Source organism: Salvelinus fontinalis, chromosome 9, assembly GCF_029448725.1.
Source record: "Salvelinus fontinalis isolate EN_2023a chromosome 9, ASM2944872v1, whole genome shotgun sequence".
NCBI lineage: Eukaryota > Metazoa > Chordata > Actinopteri > Salmoniformes > Salmonidae > Salvelinus > Salvelinus fontinalis.
The window spans coordinates 3,732,013-3,753,919 of NC_074673.1; the positions used below are offsets into that span (position 1 = coordinate 3,732,013).

At 44.4% G+C, this 21,907-nt stretch overlaps 1 protein-coding gene across 1 annotated transcript in view; it reads left to right on the forward strand.

The window, feature by feature from the left end:
• The first annotated feature begins 8,941 nt into the window (after positions 1 to 8,941).
• Positions 8,942 to 21,907, forward strand: part of LOC129861913 (tyrosine-protein kinase CSK-like) — a 33,598-nt gene continuing 20,632 nt past the window's right edge. Inside the window, exon 1 of the mRNA XM_055933100.1 lies at positions 8,942 to 9,425. The gene's annotated coding sequence lies outside the window, so the exon portion shown is untranslated. The remainder of the gene's footprint in view (positions 9,426 to 21,907) is intronic.

Here is a 21,907-nt window from a genome sequence, read left to right on the forward strand (position 1 = left end):
TTCTCTGAGGTAGGCTTTAGAGGGAAAAAAACAAGGAAATACTATCTCAGTGTAGGAGAAACTGGAGACCCCCCCCCCAGGAAATACCATCTCAGTGTTGGAGAACCCCCCCCCCCCCCCCCAAGGAAATACTGTCTCAGTGTTGGAGAAGCTGGAGACCCCCCCCCCCCCCCCCCCCCCCAAGGAAATACCATCTCAGTGTTGGAGACCCCCCCACCCCCCACCCCCCCCCCGGAAATACCATGTCAGTGTTGGAGAAACGTTGGTCGTCACCGGCCCAGGGGACTGTCCCAGTCCAGGGGAGGATATAGGCTGCCGACAGGAACCTTCACAAGCCTGAGGCTCTACAGCTATGTCTCAGGGCAACAGGATTACTTTGTTAGATGTGATCTCAGAACAATTGTCTTTTTAACTTTTTTTTAATGTTCTGTTCCCCATGCGGATGTCAAAACTGTTCTGTAATGTCATGAATTATAATGTTATTCTGCTAAGTAATGGTTGTCATGGTAAGGTCATGGCATGTTATTTTCTGATAATGTGATGAGTGTAAAAGGGTACCTCAGATCACTCTCTGTTGGTGTCTTGGTACTACAGTATGATGAAGAACAAGCCTGAGCCTACGGCCCGAGCCTATTGGCTGAGGACAACCTGAGCCTATTGGCTGAGGACGACCTGAGCCTATTGGCTGAGGACGACCTGAGCCTACGGCCCGAGCCTATTGGCCGAGGGCGGCCCGAGCCTACTGGCCGAGGGCGGCCCGAGCCTACTGGCCGAGGGCGGCCCGAGCCTACTGGCCGAGGGCGGCCCGAGCCTACTGGCCGAGGGCGGCCCGAGCCTACTGGCCGAGGGCGGCACAGGAAAGGTTGGAGGGATGTTTTGCTCAGTCCTAATACCAAGTTGTGTAAAAACACTCATGCAAAAAAAAAATTGCCTGCAAGATGTCTGCTTTCTTTGGTATGTAAAGAGAGTGAGATGGACTCACGTACTTGACGTGGTCCTCTTTATCTTCTGTCTCCTGGACTTTCTTTGGACAGTCTTTACACTTGCCTAAACCAAATGTCAATCAGTCTATAAAACTATGCTACAATGTGCATCATTCTACTACCTGCACTTGAGGTGACTGCTGTGCAAAGAGGATATGTCTTTTGTGTTTCAAAGAATGATAGAAAATTATATTTATTTTGTTAAACTTTTTTTTTTGGGGGGGGGGGGGGGGGGTTGAGAAGGAGAGGATCTGTTGCTAATGTGAACTAACTCAGTTCTTCATATTTCTATAGTACATTTCTACATTTTGTATAATGAGGAAATGGTTTCAAGCAGATATTTGTGTTGATATGGGCAGCTGGCATGGTTGAAATGTCACCTTGTCTGGTTTTTCCACATTTTAGAAATTATTTATTTTTTGTTTGAATTGCCTGCATGGTTGAGAGAGAGAGTGCTTCCCATGTCACTTATCCCTTTAATGCTCAACTGCCTAGATGCTTGTTATCGTTGGTATCAATTACATTTCAAACCGTGTGAATGAAACTTGTTTACACACAGTTAAAGGGGTTGTTCTCACTAACTTTTGTCAATGGTTTTCATGGGAGTGCCCGAAAGTCATGCTGTGTGCCTGCCCCCTAGTGGTTAACAGATCTTTCCAAGTCGACAGTCTGGGACTATAAGGTTCAATCTGCGTGAATATGATTCTGAGATAATTGGCTTGAAAGTTCAGAGGGTTTGCATGGTGTCAGCAATTTTTATCTTGTATTCTTTTGAATTTAACAACATGAATTGGGGTACTTAGAGTACTATATAGGTGGAGAACAGGTAACAGAACAAAGCTATGTCAATAACTCAAATTTGACCCCCAAAAAATGCAGATGAAACCTTGGTCCCAAGCTCTCGACATGTTTTTGTTGTTTGTTGTGAACTTGAAATCTTAGAAGAGCAGCTTACTGCTAGGCTATGAAGAGCAGCTTACTGCTAGGCTATGAAGAGCATATTACTGCTAGGCTATGAAGAGCAGCTTACTGCTAGGCTATGAAGAGCATCTTACTGCTAGGCTATGAAGAGCATCTTACTGCTAGGCTATGAAGAGGAGCTTACTGCTAGGCTATGAAGAGGAGCTTACTGCTAGGCTATGAAGAGCAGCTTACTGCTAGGCTATGAAGAGGAGCTTACTGCTAGGCTATGAAGAGCAGCTTACTGCTAGGCTATGAAGAGCAGCTTACTGCTAGGCTATGAAGAGCATCTTACTGCTAGGCTATGAAGAGCATCTTACTGCTAGGCTATGAAGAGCAGCTTACTGCTAGGCTATGAAGAGCAGCTTACTGCTAGGCTATGAAGAGCAGCTTACTGCTAGGCTATGAAGAGCAGCTTACTGCTAGGCTATGAAGAGGAGCTTACTGCTAGGCTATGAAGAGGAGCTTACTGCTAGGCTATGAAGAGCATCTTACTGCTAGGCTATGAAGAGCATCTTACTGCTAGGCTATGAAGAGCATCTTACTGCTAGGCTATGAAGAGCATCTTACTGCTAGGCTATGAAGAGCATCTTACTGCTAGGCTATGAAGAGCATCTTACTGCTAGGCTATGAAGAGCAGCTTACTGCTAGGCTATGAAGAGGAGCTTACTGCTAGGCTATGAAGAGGAGCTTACTGCTAGGCTATGAAGAGCATCTTACTGCTAGGCTATGAAGAGCATCTTACTGCTAGGCTATGAAGAGCAGCTTACTGCTAGGCTATGAAGAGCATCTTACTGCTAGGCTATGAAGAGCATCTTACTGCTAGGCTATGAAGAGCATATTACTGCTAGGCTATGAAGAGGAGCTTACTGCTAGGCTATGAAGAGCATCTTACTGCTAGGCTATGAAGAGGAGCTTACTGCTAGGCTATGAAGAGGAGCTTACTGCTAGGCTATGAAGAGGAGCTTACTGCTAGGCTATGAAGAGGAGCTTACTGCTAGGCTATGAAGAGGAGCTTACTGCTAGGCTATGAGGAGGAGCTTACTGCTAGGCTATGAAGAGCAGCTTACTGCTAGGCTATGAAGAGGAGCTTACTGCTAGGCTATGAAGAGGAGCTTACTGCTAGGCTATGAAGAGGAGCTTACTGCTAGGCTATGGAGAGGAGCTTACTGCTAGGCTATGAAGAGGAGCTTACTGCTAGGCTATGAAGAGGAGCTTACTGCTAGGCTATGAAGAGCAGCTAACTGCTAGGCTATGGACTGCCTCGTGTTTTAAAAGGTGCTGTGAGAATATTGTTTTCAATAATCAAACCCATTTTTTTTTTTTTTTTATGTATTTTTTTCCTCCAGAGGATGGGTAGGCCTAATAGTCTCTCTCTGGATCCTTGTTAAATAATGTGTGGCTGGGGGAGGGGGGGGGGCGGCGGCATCTTAATCTGGAGATACGGGTTGGTTGACCGTCAAACCCTCACTAGAAAGAACATTCTTTTAACACCTTTTTATGTATGTTCATTTAATTAACAAATAATGTCAGATTACAGATTATTCATTTCCTATGCATTGATGATACCCCCCCCCCCAGATTATATCTGTAGTAGTCTCGTGCTCCAGACTTCATCCCTAATAGCCTGGGTGTTCTGAATGAGATGGGTAAACCATCGGGGTTGAGTCCCTCTCGGTTGAACCACTGGCCTCCTCTCGGTTGGCTCCTAGATGGTGAATACGATATGGCTCCTAGATGGTGAATACGATATGGGCCCTAGATAGTGAATACGATATGGCTCCTAGATAGTGAATACGATATGGCTCCTAGATAGTGAATACGATATGGCTCCTAGATGGTGAATACGATATGGCTCCTAGATGGTGAATACGATATGGGCCCTAGATAGTGAATACGATATGGCTCCTGGATAGTGAATACGATATGGCTCCTAGATAGTGAATACGATATGGCTCCTAGATAGTGAATACGATATGGCTCCTAGATAGTGAATACGATATGGCTCCTAGATAGTGAATACGATATGGCTCCTAGATGGTGAATACGATATGGCTCCTAGATGGCGAATACGATATGGGCCCTAGATAGTGAATACGATATGGCTCCTGGATAGTGAATACGATATGGCTCCTAGATAGTGAATACGATATGGCTCCTAGATAGTGAATACGATATGGCTCCTAGATAGTGAATACGATATGGCTCCTAGATAGTGAATACGATATGGCTCCTAGATGGTGAATACGATATGGCTCCTAGATGGCGAATACGATATGGGCCCTAGATAGTGAATACGATATGGCTCCTAGATAGTGAATATGATATGGCTCCTAGATAGTGAATACGATATGGCTCCTAGATAGTGAATACGATATGGCTCCTAGATAGTGAATACGATATGGCTCCTAGATAGTGAATACGATATGGCTCCTAGATAGTGAATACGATATGGCTCCTAGATAGTGAATACGATATGGCTCCTAGATAGTGAATACGATATGGCTCCTAGATGGCGAATACGATATAGGCCCTAGATAGCGAATACGATATGGCTCCTAGATAGTGAATATGATATGGCTCCTAGATAGTGAATACGATATGGCTCCTAGATAGTGAATACGATATGGCTCCTAGATAGTGAATACGATATGGCTCCTAGATAGTGAATACGATATGGCTCCTAGATAGTGAATACGATATGGCTCCTAGATGGCGAATACGATATGGGCCCTAGATAGTGAATACGATATGGCTCCTAGATAGTGAATATGATATGGCTCCTAGATGGTGAATACGATATGGCTCCTAGATAGTGAATACGATATGGGTCCTAGATAGTGAATACGATATGGCTCCTAGATAGTGAATACGATATGGGTTCTAGATAACGAATACGATATGGGCCCTAGATAACGAATACGATATGGGCCCTAGATAGTGAATACGATATGGCTCCTAGATAGTGAATACGATATGGCTCCTAGATAGTGAATACGATATGGCTCCTAGATAGCGAATATGATATGGCTCCTAGATAGTGAATATGATATGGCTCCTAGATAGTGAATACGATATGGCTCCTAGATAGTGAATACGATATGGCTCCTAGATAGTGAATACGATATGGCTCCTAGATAGTGAATACGATATGGCTCCTAGATAGTGAATACGATATGGCTCCTAGATAGTGAATACGATATGGCTCCTAGATAACGAATACGATATGGGTCCTAGATCTACACTCCTACTCTGAGAGAGTTTATTTTACGGGCCCAGAACCACAGGATAACCATTTCTTTTGTTTTTTATTTGCAGTAATGGTGTTTTTTTTAAATCACATTTTAAATCCATCTGTTTCATTTTAGTCTCATTATAACTTCCTGAAGAAAGGAGAGCACATTTCTATTTGAATTTGTGATCCTACAGGGTCACCTGACTGAGGCTGACTCCCACGGGGTCACCTGACTGAGGCTGACTCCCACGGGGTCACCTGACTGAGGCTGACTCCCACGGGGTCACCTGACTGAGGCTGACTCCCACGGGGTCACCTGACTGAGGCTGACTCCCACGGGGTCACCTGACTGAGGCTGACTCCTACGGTGTCACCTGACTGAGGCTGACTCCTACGGTGTCACCTGACTGAGGCTGACTCCTACGGGGTCACCTGACTGAGGTTGACTCCTACGGGGTCACCTGACTGAGGTTGACTCCTACGGGGTCACCTGACTGAGGCTGACTCCTACGGGGTCACCTGACTGAGGCTGACTCCTACGGGGTCACCTGACTGAGGCTGACTCCCACGGGGTCACCTGACTGAGGTAGACTCCTACGGGGTCACCTGACTGATCTAACACCGTAGACATAGCTGCCAGTGTCAGTTTGGCTGAGAGTCATGACAATTCCATAAAGACTTGGCCAGAGAGCAGAAACAGACTCATAAACATATTACAGCCCTGTCTCAAAATATTCCAGTGATGTGGTTTACATTGTCTGAGGCGGGCGGGGGGAAGAGAGAAAGAGACTTCTGGTATTTACAAAATGTGAAAAGGTCAGCTACTGTTAATGACAGTATTTACCATCTATTTCTATGTCCTAGACCTTTTATATACCATCTATTCTTTATATAGGGCCCTACATTTGATTAGGGCCTATATGACTTGGGTCCCTACATTTGACTAGGGTCTATATGGCTTAGTGCCCTACATTTGATTAGGGCCTATATGACTTGGGTCCCTACGTTTTACCAGGGTCTATATGGCTTAGTGCCCTACGTTTTACCAGGGTCTATATGACTTAGTGCCCTATGTTTTACCAGGGCCTATATGACTTAGGGTCTATATGGCTTAGTGCCCTACGTTTTACCAGGGTCTATATGGCTTAGTGCCCTACGTTTTACCAGGGTCTATATGACTTAGTGCCCTATGTTTTACCAGGGCCTATATGACTTAGGGTCTATATGACTTGGGTCCCTACGTTTTACCAGGGTCTATATGGCTTAGTGCCCTACGTTTTACCAGGGTCTATATGACTTAGTGCCCTATGTTTTACCAGGGTCTATATGACTTAGGGTCTATATGACTTAGGGCCCTACATTTGATTAGGGCCTATATGACTTAGGGCCCTACGTTTTAACAGGGTCTATATGACTTGGGGCCCTACATTTGACTAGGGCCTATATGACTTAGGGCCCTACGTTTTACCAGGGTCTATATGACTTAGGGTCTATATGACTTGGGTCCCTACATTTGACTAGGGCCTATATGACTTGGGTCCCTACGTTTTACCAGGGTCTATATGACTTAGGGCCCTACATTTGATTAGGGCCTATATGACTTAGGGCCCTACGTTTTACCAGGGTCTATATGGCTTAGTGCCCTACATTTGATTAGGGTCTATATGGCTTGGGTCCCTACATTTGACTAGGGTCTATATGGCTTAGTGCCCTACATTTGATTAGGGCCTATATGACTTGGGTCCCTACATTTGACTAGGGTCTATATGGCTTAGTGCCCTACATTTGATTAGGGCCTATATGACTTGGGTCCCTACATTTGATTAGGGCCTATATGACTTAGTGCCCTATGTTTTACCAGGGTCTATATGACTTAGGGCCCTACATTTGATTAGGGTCTATATGGCTTAGTGCCCTATGTTTTACCAGGGTCTATATGACTTAGTGCCCTATGTTTTACCAGGGTCTATATGACTTGGGTCCCTACATTTGACTAGGGTCTATATGACTTGGGTCCCTACATTTGACTAGGGCCTATATGACTTGGGTCCCTACATTTGACTAGGGCCTATATGACTTAGTGCCCTACGTTTTACCAGGGTTTATATGGCTTAGTGCCCTACGTTTTACCAGGGTCTATATGGCTTAGTGCCCTACATTTGATTAGGGCCTATATGACTTGGGTCCCTACATTTGACTAGGGCCTATATGACTTAGTGCCCTACGTTTTACCAGGGTTTATATGGCTTAGTGCCCTACGTTTTACCAGGGTCTATATGGCCTAGTGCCCTACGTTTTACCAGGGTCTATATGACTTAGTGCCCTATGTTTTACCAGGGTCTATATGGCTTAGTGCCCTACGTTTTACCAGGGCCTATATGACTTAGTGCCCTATGTTTTACCAGGGTCTATATGGCTTAGTGCCCTATGTTTTACCAGGGTCTATATGGCTTAGTGCCCTACGTTTTACCAGGGTCTATATGACTTAGTGCCCTATGTTTTACCAGGGCCTATATGACTTGGGTCCCTACATTTGACTAGGGCCTATATGACTTAGTGCCCTACGTTTTACCAGGGTCTATATGGCTTAGTGCCCTATGTTTTACCAGGGTTTATATGACTTAGTGCCCTACGTTTGATCTGGGTGTAAATGGGAATAGGTATCATTTGGTAAACTCAAACTCATCTGACTAATATGGAATGATTGATGTATTCCCATCTTTGCCACCAGGGGGCCATAACAGCATGCTTTGTTGAGTTACAGGCGATATAGTATTTTGTAAAACATTTTATACAAAGGCCTTGTGAATGTCGGCATTAATTGGTTTTCACATGGACAGAGTTAAGGCAATCGAAAGAGCCACAATGGAAAAAGACGCCAGCTTCCAGAGTAGTAACCACCATGCGGCGAATAAAGCTGGTCTCCTGGCAAAAATTGGCATAGATGAAATGTTTCGTTGAGGATGACGTGTAATTCTGGGGTGATGCACAATCCTCATTGTCAATTGTTATTCTGTGCTCGTTGTCCACATACGGAATTTATTTTTTTTGTCATGAGAAAATTAACAAATAAAAAGGTTGATATAACTCACTCATTGCTTACTTTATTTCATTAACATTATTTATGACATGCCATTTATAATACATTTTTGTTTGTTATTTTATTAGGATCCCCATTAGCTGTTGCGAAAGGAGCAGCTACTCTTCCTGGGGTCCACACGAAACATGAAACATAATACAGCACATTAATAGACAAGAACAGCTCAAGGACAGAAATACAAAAAAAATATACAAAAAGGCACACGTACATATCAATACATACACACAAACTATCTAGGTCAAATAGGAGAGAGGCGTTGTGCCGCGAGGTGTTGCTTTATCTGTTTAAAAAAACAAAAACAGGTTTGCTGTTCACTTGCGCATTAGTGTAGCAGCGGATGTGGAAACTATGTAACGCTTTTTCACATCTTACCTATCAAACGGAACAAAATGTCAATAGAGGCATCTCTATGATACATTAAAGAGTATTAAAAAATATATATATCTAACAGGATATTTTCCTTTGTTAAAAATAATTAAATATTAGCCGAGAAGCAGAGCAATCTGTTATGTATTAATTTCCGTGATGGGGTGGGTCATATTTTAATTTGGTCTTTTTGAGTAGCTATTGTACTTTCATGGACTGCAGAATGTTGTCCAACGCGCGCATGCGTAGTGCAAGGGATCACGGTAGGGGCGGAACACGCAGAACGTTGCAGATAGCAATTCAACATCTAGAACTGCTCCAGTTCTCGGCAACAATGTTCTAATGATAAATGCGTTACATTTCTATCTTCAACGTTCTGAACTTTGCGCCCAGTGACCCTCTTGGCTAACTACGTGCATTTCGTACTACAATTAATAAGGCCGACAACGGCGCAGGAGCACGATTTGAAGTTTTGTGCATTAAATTTAGCTAGTTTTCACAGTCCGATTAATTTCCACGAACACTGTGCTTGATCTCACTCGTTTTTGTGACTGAGTTGTTTCGCTGGTTATATCGCTCGACGTTTGAGACGCCGCCGTGTTGTTTTCATCAAGCTCAAGAACAATTGACTGCATCACCATTATATTATTTTTTGGACTCGTTTTAACTGACTCGAATGTATATTACAACTGTCTCTTGACATCTATTCCATCCACGTGTTTGCTACCTCTGCGTTCTTCTCATAGAGATGTATCGATTGACGTCTTGTTCCATTTGATAGGTAAGATGTTAACATTTTTTTGCAACATCCGCTGCTATACTACTGTGTTCTGAAATTGACCGCAGATTCATTTAGCCTTTATTTTTGTTAGTCAAACAAACCAAAATGGACAGATCCGGAATCATGAGTGGACCTCCGAAGAAGACTTATAACAATCTAGCTGTTTGTATCGTGTGTTCGTTCTTACTCACTCGGGCATCTTCCAAAACCACAGGTATTGGCTGCTGTTTCTCATAGTTGAAGAGGGATTGGATGGTCAGACTCTTGAGTTGTAGGGGCCTATTTAGGGCTCAGGTCAACAACAACAAAAAACGGTTTACTATGTAGAGAATAGGATGGTATTAGGGAAGCAGTCACAGTTTTGTACAGTAGCCCGAGTCACACAGGCTAACGGATGACAAAGTTCAAAGGAACTGAAGCTCAGACTTATAGTTTTCGTCTCATTGCGTGATTTGAAATATTGGTGTGATTCCAATACTTAAGCTCAGCCTTACAATAAGACAGTGTTTTAAACGCTAGAGATCTGCTATGAATGTAATTGCGATGACCACTTGTTCTGAATCCTACCAGCCTATTGGGCATCATGCTAAGGGGATTGATTGCACTCTGTCTGCACCGGGTGTATGGCACAAATATAATATAGTGATTTAACAGACGCTCTTATCCCGACACATATTCAGTCGCCGCCTATATGTGGCCCCCATAAGGAGATACAGCATGCCTTAATCATAAGGCTTGCAGATTATGAGTCCAACTCAGTATTGTTGCTTTGTGTGAACATGGGAATGTGGTGGTGATGGGAAGTCATAATTATTCTCCCTACTCTCTTTCTCTTAGTCTCTCTCTATGCCCCTCTCTCTATCTCTCTCTATCTCTCTGCCACTTCCTTTGGCTCGCTGGTTGCAATAGCGGCAGCTGTCAGAACCGCCAGCCATCCTCCCACACAGCCTCTGCTCTGTCCTCATCTCCCTTCGCCTTTTCCCCTCTCCTTCTCTCCTTTTGAGCTCACAGAAAGGCTGCATTATGCTTGTTAGGTACAAGGGGCCAAAATAGAGTGGCAGAGGGAATGGCCGAAGCCCGCAGAGGGTAAACGGACTGCTTCTGAAGAGGGTGTCACTGAGCCTTTAGCATCGCCACCCCAGACACATGTTATCTGTAGGGATAGATGGGCAGCAGCTTGTAGAGACAGTGGGCCTTCTTTGTTTTTGGACCCTTTTGGAGGACTTGGCTGAAATTGAGTTGTTAAAGCCCTTTTGTATTTGCGGATGATGGTGTATTGCTATTTGGTATCCTTTAAATTTCAAGTTAATTATGCCGTATTAAATACATGGGAAATCTTACTAGGCTGAGCTTGCACATAAAAAAATAGAAACAAGCAGTCACACTCACAGGAACTAACACTGGTTCATATAATACCCTTTGGCCGAGCAATAGTGTGTGTGTCAGTCTTGGAGAGAAAATGGTCGCCTTGGGCCAAGGCAGTAGTTCTCCCAGTTAGGTCACTGACCTCTGGCTCTGACCCTCTCTATAAACAATAGCCAGCATACAGAGTCACAGTTCTTACACACAGAGAGCTCCTTTGTAGCCGGATGGAGCTAAACAACACAGAGAATAGTCAAATGGCAAACCAGTGAAGGAAAGAATTGAACCGGATGGAACTAAATGAGTGAAACTGTTACCCTGACTTGCTGGCTGGTGCCCTAGCTTGATGCAACACATGGAGCCGTGCAAAACAAAAGCTCTTAGCACTATTGTGTTCGCAGGAACATACGTTCTGACTCTGCCTGTAGTGTCTAGCTTGGAATCTGAACTGATATGTGCCATTTCACTTCACCGCGTCGATGGGAGTATATCAGTTTTGAGTTCCAGGCTATATAGTTGCCGTGGCTACCAGTGAAATGCTCGATGCTGCCTAACTAATGCTGATGGTGATATCCACCTCTCAGCCAATCAGATAATGCCAGGTCACGTATATCATTATCATCAGGCATATCCAGGCCAGTTAGTGGTCTGTCCTAATGTGATTGACTGTGGTATGCTTGGTATGCTTTTAATATCCCATAGAGAAATTGACACCGGACAGGCATATTCAACATGCAATTGCTATGTTATTGTCGTAGTGTTGTTTCTCTCTTGTCGTGATGTGTGTTCTGTCCTATATTTATTTATTTTTAATCCCAGCCCCCCGTCCCCGCAGGAGACCTTTTGGTAGGCCGTCATTGTAAATAAGAATTTGTTCTTAACGGACTTGCCTAGTTAAATAATACATTAAAGAAAATACAGGTAACATAAATCCGATGACACAGCCTACTTACATCACCAGACATATAAATACACAGTATTGCCACAACTATATCTTCTACTGTATTTCATTTCCTCGAGCACCAACGTGAAGTTCACAGGAGCATGTCAAATTGTATGTCAAATGAAAGCGAAGAGTCTATATTTTTTGTTGATATTAAGGCATATATACATTTTTAAGCAAAGGCTTAGATTTGTGGTCAAACAGATGGAACAAGGGGGTGTTAGGAAACGTCTACCAGGAAAAAGTCTTAAGTTATTTGCAATGCATGAAAACAATGTTGAACTAAAGACTCCTGTCGACTAATAAACACTTACAGAGCATTCGGAAAGTATTCAGACCCCTTCACTTTTTCCACGTTTTGTTACGTTACAGCCTTGTTCTAAAAGGGATTCAATTGTTTTTTCCCCCCTCATCAGTCTACATACAATACCCCATAATGACAAAGCAAAAACAGGTATTTAGACATTTTTAGCAAATGTACCAAAAATAGAAAACTGATATCACGCTTACATAAGTATTCAGACCCTTTTCTCAGTACTTAGTTGAAGCACCTTTGTCAGCGATTACAGCATTGAGTCTTCTTGGGGAATGATGCTACAAGCTTGTCACCTGTATTTGGGGAGTTTCTCTGTATTTCTGTATTTGGATGGGGAGCGTCGCTGCACAGCTATTTTCAGATCTCTCGAGATGTTCGATCGGGTTCAAGTCCGGGATCTGACTGGGCCACTCAAGAACAGAGACTTGTCCCGAAGCCACTCCTACATTGTCTTGGCTGTGTGCTTAGGGTCGTTGTCCTGTTGGAAGGTGAACCTGCGCCCCAGTCTGAGGTCCTGAGCGCTCTGGAGCGGGTTTTCATCAAGGATCTCCCTGTACTTTGCTCCGTTCATCTTTCCCTCGATCCTGACTAGTCTCCATTAGACTCTGTAACGGTTTTAAAGTCTCCTTTGGCCTCCTGATAAAATCCCTGCTGCCTCTGATGTTGCAGACTCACTAAGTCTGAGTGTTGGAGTGTGCCCCTGGTTATCCATAAATGTAAAAAAAAGAACATTATGCCGTCTAGTTTGCTTTATATATGGAATTTGAAATGATTTATACTTTATCTTTTGATACTTAAGTATTTAAAACCAAATACTTTGACTTTTATTCAAGTAGTATTTTACTGGGTGACTCACTTTTATTTTCTATTAAGGTATCTTTACTTTTTCTCAAGTATGACAATGGGTACTTTTTCCAGCAGTAGTAACAGCAGCAGCAGTAGTAACAGCAGTAGTAACAGCAGCAGCAGTAGTAACAGCAGTAGTAACAGCAGCAGCAGTAGTAACAGCAGCAGCAGTAGTAACAGCAGCAGCAGTAGTAACAGCTGCAGTAGTAACAGCTGCAGTAGTAACAGCTGCAGTAGTAACAGCTGCAGTAGTAACAGCTGCAGTAGTAACAGCTGCAGTAGTAACAGTAGAAGCAGCTGCAGTAGTAACAGTAGAAGCAGCTGCAGTAGTAACAGTAGAAGCAGCAGCAGTAGAAACAACAGAAACAGCTGTAGTAGCAGTAGTAACAGCAGTAGCAGCAGAAACAGTAGAAACAGTTGCAGTAGTAACAGCTGCAGTAGAAACAGTAGAAACAGCTGCAGTAGAAACAGTAGTAACAGCTGCAGTAGTAACAGCTGCAGTAGTAACAGCTGCAGTAGAAACAGCTGCAGTAGAAACAGCTGCAGTAGAAACAGCTGCAGTAGAAACAGCTGCAGTAGAAACAGCTGCAGTAGAAACAGCTGCAGTAGTAACAGCTGCAGTAGAAACAGTAGTAACAGCTGCAGTAGAAACAGCTGCAGTAGTAACAGCTGCAGTAGTAACAGCTGCAGTAGAAACAGCTGCAGTAGTAACAGCTGCAGTAGTAACAGCTGCAGTAGAAACAGCTGCAGTAGAAACAGCTGCAGTAGAAACAGCTGCAGTAGAAACAGCTGCAGTAGAAACAGCTGCAGTAGAAACAGCTGCAGTAGTAACAGTAGAAACAGCTGTAGTAGTAGCAGTAGTAACAGCTGTAGTAGTAGCAGTAGTAACAGCAGTAGCAGTAGCAGTAGTAACAGCAGTAGCAGTAGTAACAGCAGTAGCAGTAGTAACAGCAGTAGCAGTAGCAGTAGTAAGAGCAGTAGTAAGAGCAGTAGTAAGAGCAGTAGTAAGAGCAGTAGTAAGAGCAGTAGTAAGAGCAGTAGTAAGAGCAGTAGTAAGAGCAGTAGTAAGAGCAGTAGTAACAGTAGTAGTAAGAGCAGTAGTAACAGCCACTTTACCACTCTGGTGTAGAGGAATGACGTTAGCTGAGAACGGACTTTCCTCTTGGCTCAGATTTAAAGATGTGACAGGTAAGAGTAGCTATAGAGTCAGCTATCACCCTCAGTAGCTTTCCATCTAACATGCTGACCAAACCGGACGTGCGCACATTGATTTTGTCCCCCCACACCAGAAGTGATCAGGACACGCAGGTTAAAATATCAAAACAAACTCTGAACCAATTATATTAATTTGGGGGACAGGTCGAAAAGCATTAAACACTTTTGACAATTTAGCTAGCTAGCTTGCTGTTGCTAGCTAATTTGTCCTGGGATATAAACATTGGGTTGTTATTTTACCTGAAATGCACAAGGTCCTCTACTCTGACAATTAATCCACAGATAAAACGGTAAACCAAATTCCTTTCTCGTCATCTCTCCTCCTACTTCTTATTATTTTGGACTTAATATGGTGGTTGGCAACCAACTTTACAGCATTACTACAACCTACCGGAGTGTGGAAGTTCACCTTTCAATCACCCATCTGGGTATATGCTCCTAAAAACCTATGAGGAGATGGGAGAGGCCAGACTTGTTGAGCGTCACAAATAGAACCGATTTGTCTATTTTAGCGCCTGTCCACGCAGACGCTCGCGATGCAATGTGGGTGCAATGATTGAATAACATGTATGTGTAAATGTATTTTGCAGTGCGTACGTGTCCGGTCTGGTCAGCATGTAAGTTGTCAATGCCAGGAAGTTAGTCTTTTTTTATTTTGTTATTTTATTTAACCTACATTTAACTAGGCAAGTCGGTTAAGAACAAATTCTTATTTACAATGACGGCCTACCCCGGGCCAAACCCGGACACGCTGAGCCAATTGTGCGCCGCCCTATGGGACTTGTTAACAGTTGTTGTCCATAATGGTTGGTTACTCGATTTTTACCAGCATCATAGAGATGTTCAACTGGTTTGTGTTGACGTACTGTAATGTCTTCTCTCTGGGACTGTCTAGTTCATGATGTTAGTTAGCTGTGCTTCTACCTCTGTAGTCCGTCTGTATCACAGAGCACATCATGTCTCCATGCTGAGAGAGGCTTTCATTGAAGCTAACTTCCTGGTTCCTGTTGTAGCCTCAGGCACATGTCACGCAGCACGACAGGCCTTCTACTCTACTGCACTGCATACACTGCAGCATGTATAGAGGAAACGGTGTGTGTGTGTGTGTGTGTGTGTGTGTGAACCTCAGTGTGGGTGGAAGCCTAGTGGTGTCCTTCAGAAAATATGTAGGCTGAATTGTCAGTCAGGAACACAGGCTAGCAGAGAATCGACTGTACTTCAGACCTCTGGAACTAAAGTATGTCTGACCCACACACACTCTGAGATCAGTAGGACCAGCCCACAAAGACTGTGTAGTGTCTTCCTGTAAAGGGAAAGGCTGTGTAGTGTCTTCCTGTAAAGGGAAAGGCTGTGTAGTGTCTTCCTGTAAAGGGAAAGACTGTGTAGTGTCTTTCTGTAAAGGGAAAGGCTGTGTAGTGTCTTCCTGTAAAGGGAAAGGCTGTGTAGTGTCTTTCTGTAAAGGGAAAGGCTGTGTAGTGTCTTCCTGTAAAGGGAAAGGCTGTGTAGTGTCTTCCTGTAAAGGGAAAGGCTGTGTAGTGTCTTCCTGTAAAGGGAAAGGCTGTGTAGTGTCTTTCTGTAAAGGGAAAGGCTGTGTAGTGTCTTTCTGTAAAGGGAAAGGCTGTGTAGTGTCTTTCTGTAAAGGGAAAGGCTGTGTAGTGTCTTTCTGTAAAGGGAAAGGCTGTGTAGTGTCTTTCTGTAAAGGGAAAGGCTGTGTAGTGTCTTTCTGTAAAGGGAAAGGCTGTGTAGTGTCTTTCTGTAAAGGGAAAGGCTGTGTAGTGTCTTTCTGTAAAGGGAACGGCTGTGTAGTGTCTTTCTGTAAAGGGAACGGCTGTGTAGTGTCTTTCTGTAAAGGGAACGGCTGTGTAGTGTCTTTCTGTAAAGGGAACGGCTGTGTAGTGTCTTTCTGTAAAGGGAACGGCTGTGTAGTGTCTTTCTGTAAAGGGAACGGCTGTGTAGTGTCTTTCTGTAAAGGGAACGGCTGTGTAGTGTCTTTCTGTAAAGGGAACGGCTGTGTAGTGTCTTTCTGTAAAGGGAACGGCTGTGTAGTGTCTTTCTGTAAAGGGAACGGCTGTGTAGTGTCTTTCTGTAAAGGGAACGGCTGTGTAGTGTCTTTCTGTAAAGGGAACGGCTGTGTAGTGTCTTTCTGTAAAGGGAACGGCTGTGTAGTGTCTTTCTGTAAAGGGAACGGCTGTGTAGTGTCTTTCTGTAAAGGGAACGGCTGTGTAGTGTCTTTCTGTAAAGGGAACGGCTGTGTAGTGTCTTTCTGTAAAGGGAACGGCTGTGTAGTGTCTTCCTGTAAAGGGAACGGCTGTGTAGTGTCTTCCTGTAAAGGGAACGGCTGTGTAGTGTCTTCCTGTAAAGGGAACGGCTGTGTAGTGTCTTCCTGTAAAGGGAACGGCTGTGTAGTGTCTTCCTGTAAAGGGAACGGCTGTGTAGTGTCTTCCTGTAAAGGGAACGGCTGTGTAGTGTCTTTCTGTAAAGGGAAAGGCTGTGGTTCCATGAAGAGTTGCAGGGTTGGGTTAGGGGGTAGGGTTTTTTGTAGTTCCATGAAGGGGGACTCTTCTGGGAACAGCCTAAGCCACAAGAAATGCTGAATTCTGTCATTCTCTCTCACAGCCTGGTAGTCTGCTGCCGCTATGATGTTGGTCCTATCCAAGGAGTTTTCCTATGCTATGATGTTGGTCCTATCCAAGGAGTTTCCCTATGCTATGATGTTGGTCTATCCAAGGAGTTTCCCTATGCTATGATGTTGGTCTATCCAAGGAGTTTCCCTATGCTATGATGTTGGGTCTATCCAAGGAGTTTCCCTACGCTATGATGTTGGTCCTATCCAAGGAGTTAGGTTTTCCCTACGCTATGATGTTGGTCCTATCCAAGGAGTTTCCCTATGCTATGATGTTGGTCTATCCAAGGAGTTTCCCTATGCTATGATGTTGGTCCTATCCAAGGAGTTTCCCTATGCTATGATGTTGGGCCTATCCAAGGAGTTTCCCTATGCTATGATGTTGGGTCTATCCAAGGAGTTTCCCTATGTTATGATGTTGGGCCTATCCAAGGAGTTTCCCTATGCTATGATGTTGGTCCTATCCAAGGAGTTTCCCTATGCTATGATGTTGGGTCTATCCAAGGAGTTTCCCTACGCTATGATGTTGGTCCTATCCAAGGAGTTAGGGTTTCCCTATGCTATGATGTTGGTCCTATCCAAGGAGTTTCCCTATGCTATGATGTTGGGCCTATCCAAGGAGTTTCCCTATGCTATGATGTTGGGTCTATCCAAGGAGTTTCCCTATGTTATGATGTTGGGCCTATCCAAGGAGTTTCCCTATGCTATGATGTTGGGTCTATCCAAGGAGTTTCCCTATGCTATGATGTTGGTCCTATCCAAGGAGTTTCCCTATGCTATGATGTTGGGTCTATCCAAGGAGTTTCCCTATGCTATGATGTTGATCTATCCAAGGAGTTTCCCTATGCTATGATGTTGGTCTATCCAAGGAGTTTCCCTATGCTATGATGTTGGGTCTATCCAAGGAGTTTCCCTATGCTATGATGTTGGTCTATCCAAGGAGTTTCCCTATGCTATGATGTTGGGTCTATCCAAGGAGTTTCCCTACGCTATGATGTTGGTCCTATCCAAGGAGTTAGGTTTTCCCTACGCTATGATGTTGGTCCTATCCAAGGAGTTTCCCTATGCTATGATGTTGGTCTATCCAAGGAGTTTCCCTATGCTATGATGTTGGTCTATCCAAGGAGTTTCCCTATGCTATGATGTTGGGCCTATCCAAGGAGTTTCCCTATGCTATGATGTTGGTCTATCCAAGGAGTTAGGGTTTCCCTATGCTATGATGTTGGTCATATCCAAGGAGTTTCCCTATGCTATGATGTTGGTCCTATCCAAGGAGTTTCACTATGCTATGATGTTGGGCCTATCCAAGGAGTTAGGGTTTCCCTATGCTATGATGTTGGTCTATCCAAGGAGTTTCCCTATGCTATGATGTTGGTCTATCCAAGGAGTTTCACTATGCTATGATGTTGGTCTATCCAAGGAGTTAGGGTTTCCCTATGCTATGATGTTGGTCCTATCCAAGGAGTTTCCCTATGCTATGATGTTGGTCCTATCCAAGGAGTTTCCCTATGCTATGATGTTGGTCCTATCCAAGGAGTTTCCCTATGCTATGATGTTGGTCTATCCAAGGAGTTTCCCTATGCTATGATGTTGGTCTATCCAAGGAGTTTCCCTATGCTATGATGTTGGGTCTATCCAAGGAGTTTCCCTACGCTATGATGTTGGTCCTATCCAAGGAGTTTCCCTACGCTATGATGTTGGTCCTATCCAAGGAGTTTCCCTATGCTATGATGTTGGTCTATCCAAGGAGTTTCCCTATGCTATGATGTTGGTCCTATCCAAGGAGTTTCCCTATGCTATGATGTTGGTCTATCCAAGGAGTTTCCCTATGCTATGATATTGGGCCTATCCAAGGAGTTTCCCTATGCTATGATGTTGGGTCTATCCAAGGAGTTTCCCTATGTTATGATGTTGGGCCTATCCAAGGAGTTTCCCTATGCTATGATGTTGGGTCTATCCAAGGAGTTTCCCTATGCTATGATGTTGGGCCTATCCAAGGAGTTTCCCTATGCTATGATGTTGGGCCTATCCAAGGAGTTTCCCTATGCTATGATGTTGGTCTATCCAAGGAGTTTCCCTATGCTATGATGTTGATCTATCCAAGGAGTTTCCCTATGCTATGATGTTGGTCCTATCCAAGGAGTTTCCCTATGCTATGATGTTGGTCCTATCCAAGGAGTTTCCCTATGCTATGATGTTGGTCTATCCAAGGAGTTTCCCTATGCTATGATGTTGGGCCTATCCAAGGAGTTAGGGTTTCCCTATGCTATGATGTTGGTCTATCCAAGGAGTTTCCCTATGCTATGATGTTGGTCCTATCCAAGGAGTTTCCCTATGCTATGAAGTTGGTCTATCCAAGGAGTTTCCCTATGCTATGATGTTGGTCCTATCCAAGGAGTTTCCCTATGCTATGATGTTGGTCTATCCAAGGAGTTTCCCTATGCTATGATGTTGGTCTATCCAAGGAGTTTCCCTATGCTATGATGTTGGGCCTATCCAAGGAGTTTCCCTATGCTATGATGTTGGTCTATCCAAGGAGTTAGGGTTTCCCTATGCTATGATGTTGGTCATATCCAAGGAGTTTCCCTATGCTATGATGTTGGTCCTATCCAAGGAGTTTCACTATGCTATGATGTTGGGCCTATCCAAGGAGTTAGGGTTTCCCTATGCTATGATGTTGGTCCTATCCAAGGAGTTTCCCTATGCTATGATGTTGGTCTATCCAAGGAGTTTCCCTATGCTATGATGTTGGTCCTATCCAAGGAGTTTCCCTATGCTATGATGTTGGTCTATCCAAGGAGTTTCCCAATGCTATGATGTTGGTCCTATCCAAGGAGTTTCCCTATGCTATGATGTTGGTCTATCCAAGGAGTTTCCCTATGCTATGATGTTGGTCTATCCAAGGAGTTTCCCTATGCTATGATGTTGGTCCTATCCAAGGAGTTAGGTTTTCCCTACGCTATGATGTTGGTCCTATCCAAGGAGTTTCCCTATGCTATGATGTTGGTCTATCCAAGGAGTTTCCCTATGCTATGATGTTGGTCTATCCAAGGAGTTTCCCTATGCTATGATGTTGGTCCTATCCAAGGAGTTTCCCTATGCTATGATGTTGGTCTATCCAAGGAGTTTCCCTATGCTATGATGTTGGTCTATCCAAGGAGTTTCCCTATGCTATGATGTTGGGTCTATCCAAGGAGTTTCCCTACGCTATGATGTTGGTCCTATCCAAGGAGTTAGGTTTTCCCTACGTTATGATGTTGGTCCTATCCAAGGAGTTTCCCTATGCTATGATGTTGGTCTATCCAAGGAGTTTCCCTATGCTATGATGTTGGTCCTATCCAAGGAGTTTCCCTATGCTATGATGTTGGTCCTATCCAAGGAGTTTCCCTATGCTATGAAGTTGGTCTATCCAAGGAGTTTCCCTATGCTATGATGTTGGTCCTATCCAAGGAGTTTCCCTATGCTATGATGTTGGTCTATCCAAGGAGTTTCCCTATGCTATGATGTTGGTCTATCCAAGGAGTTTCCCTATGCTATGATGTTGGGCCTATCCAAGGAGTTTCCCTATGCTATGATGTTGGTCTATCCAAGGAGTTAGGGTTTCCCTATGCTATGATGTTGGTCATATCCAAGGAGTTTCCCTATGCTATGATGTTGGTCCTATCCAAGGAGTTTCACTATGCTATGATGTTGGGCCTATCCAAGGAGTTAGGGTTTACCTATGCAATGATGTTGGTCTATCCAAGGAGTTTCCCTATGCTATGATGTTGGTCTATCCAAGGAGTTTCCCTATGCTATGATGTTGGTCCTATCCAAGGAGTTTCCCTATGCTATGATGTTGGTCTATCCAAGGAGTTTCCCTATGCTATGATGTTGGTCTATCCAAGGAGTTTCCCTATGCTATGATGTTGGCCTATCCAAGGAGTGTTTCACACTGCATGTTCTTCACCCGGCAGGTTCTAAATGCAGTGTGAACACACATTTTACGTGGAGCTATTTCTGGTAGAGAGAAATGAAAAGTGTAATGTGATGCAGGTGTGGTCCATGATGTTCTGTTCCTTACACAGTGACGTCACTGACCTACTGGGGGACTTTACCCAGACCCTCTCCTGTTGCTATCAGTACAACAAACTCAGATGTGTTGTCATACAGATCAATATGTTAACACAGTTCATCTAAATTGATATCTCAAAAGCGTCCGTTTGATTGATTTTGGGTTTCTTCTGTCGTTCTACATTGCAAAAGTCTTGAACGGCTGGTTAGGCTGGTTAGGGATGTTTCATGGTTAGTGTGCTTTTAGACATGTCAGCTAATCTATTTCTGCATCTGTAGGAAGTGTGGGCTTGACGTATGACCTGATAAAGGGCCACAGTATGTGGTTTTACTCCTCATCATTACAACACCATGTGGAACTGAACTGCCTTGCCCAATGTGTCATGGTACAATATATGACTGGGAGCCTTCAAGTGTTCTGACTGTCCTGCTGCTCCACACACACCGTAGCTGTGTCGGCCTGACTTCTCCTGCTGCTCCACACACACCGTAGCTGTGTCGGCCTGACTTCTCCTGCTGCTCCACACGCCGTAGCTGTGTCGGCCTGACTTCTCCTCCTGCTGCTCCACACACACCGTAGCTGTGTTGACCTGACTTCTCCTGCTGCTCCACACGCACCGTAGCTGTGTCGGCCTGACTTCTCCTCCTGCTGCTCCACACACACCGTAGCTGTGTTGACCTGACTTCTCCTGCTGCTCCACACACACCGTAGCTGTGTTGACCTGACTTCTCCTCCTGCTGCTCCACACACACCGTAGCTGTGTTGACCTGACTTCTCCTCCTGCTGCTCCACACACACCGTAGCTGTGTTGACCTGACTTCTCCTCCTGCTGCTCCACACACACCGTAGCTGTGTCGACCTGACTTCTCCTGCTGCTCCACACGCACCGTAGCTATGTCGGCCTGACTTCTCCTCCTGCTGCTCCACACACACCGTAGCTGTGTCGGCCTGACTTCTCCTGCTGCTCCACACACACCGTAGCTGTGTCGGCCTGACTTCTCCTCCTGCTGCTCCACACACACCGTAGCTGTGTCGGCCTGACTTCTCCTCCTGCTGCTCCACACACACCGTAGCTGTGTGGACCTGACTTCTCCTCCTGCTGCTCCACACACACCGTAGCTGT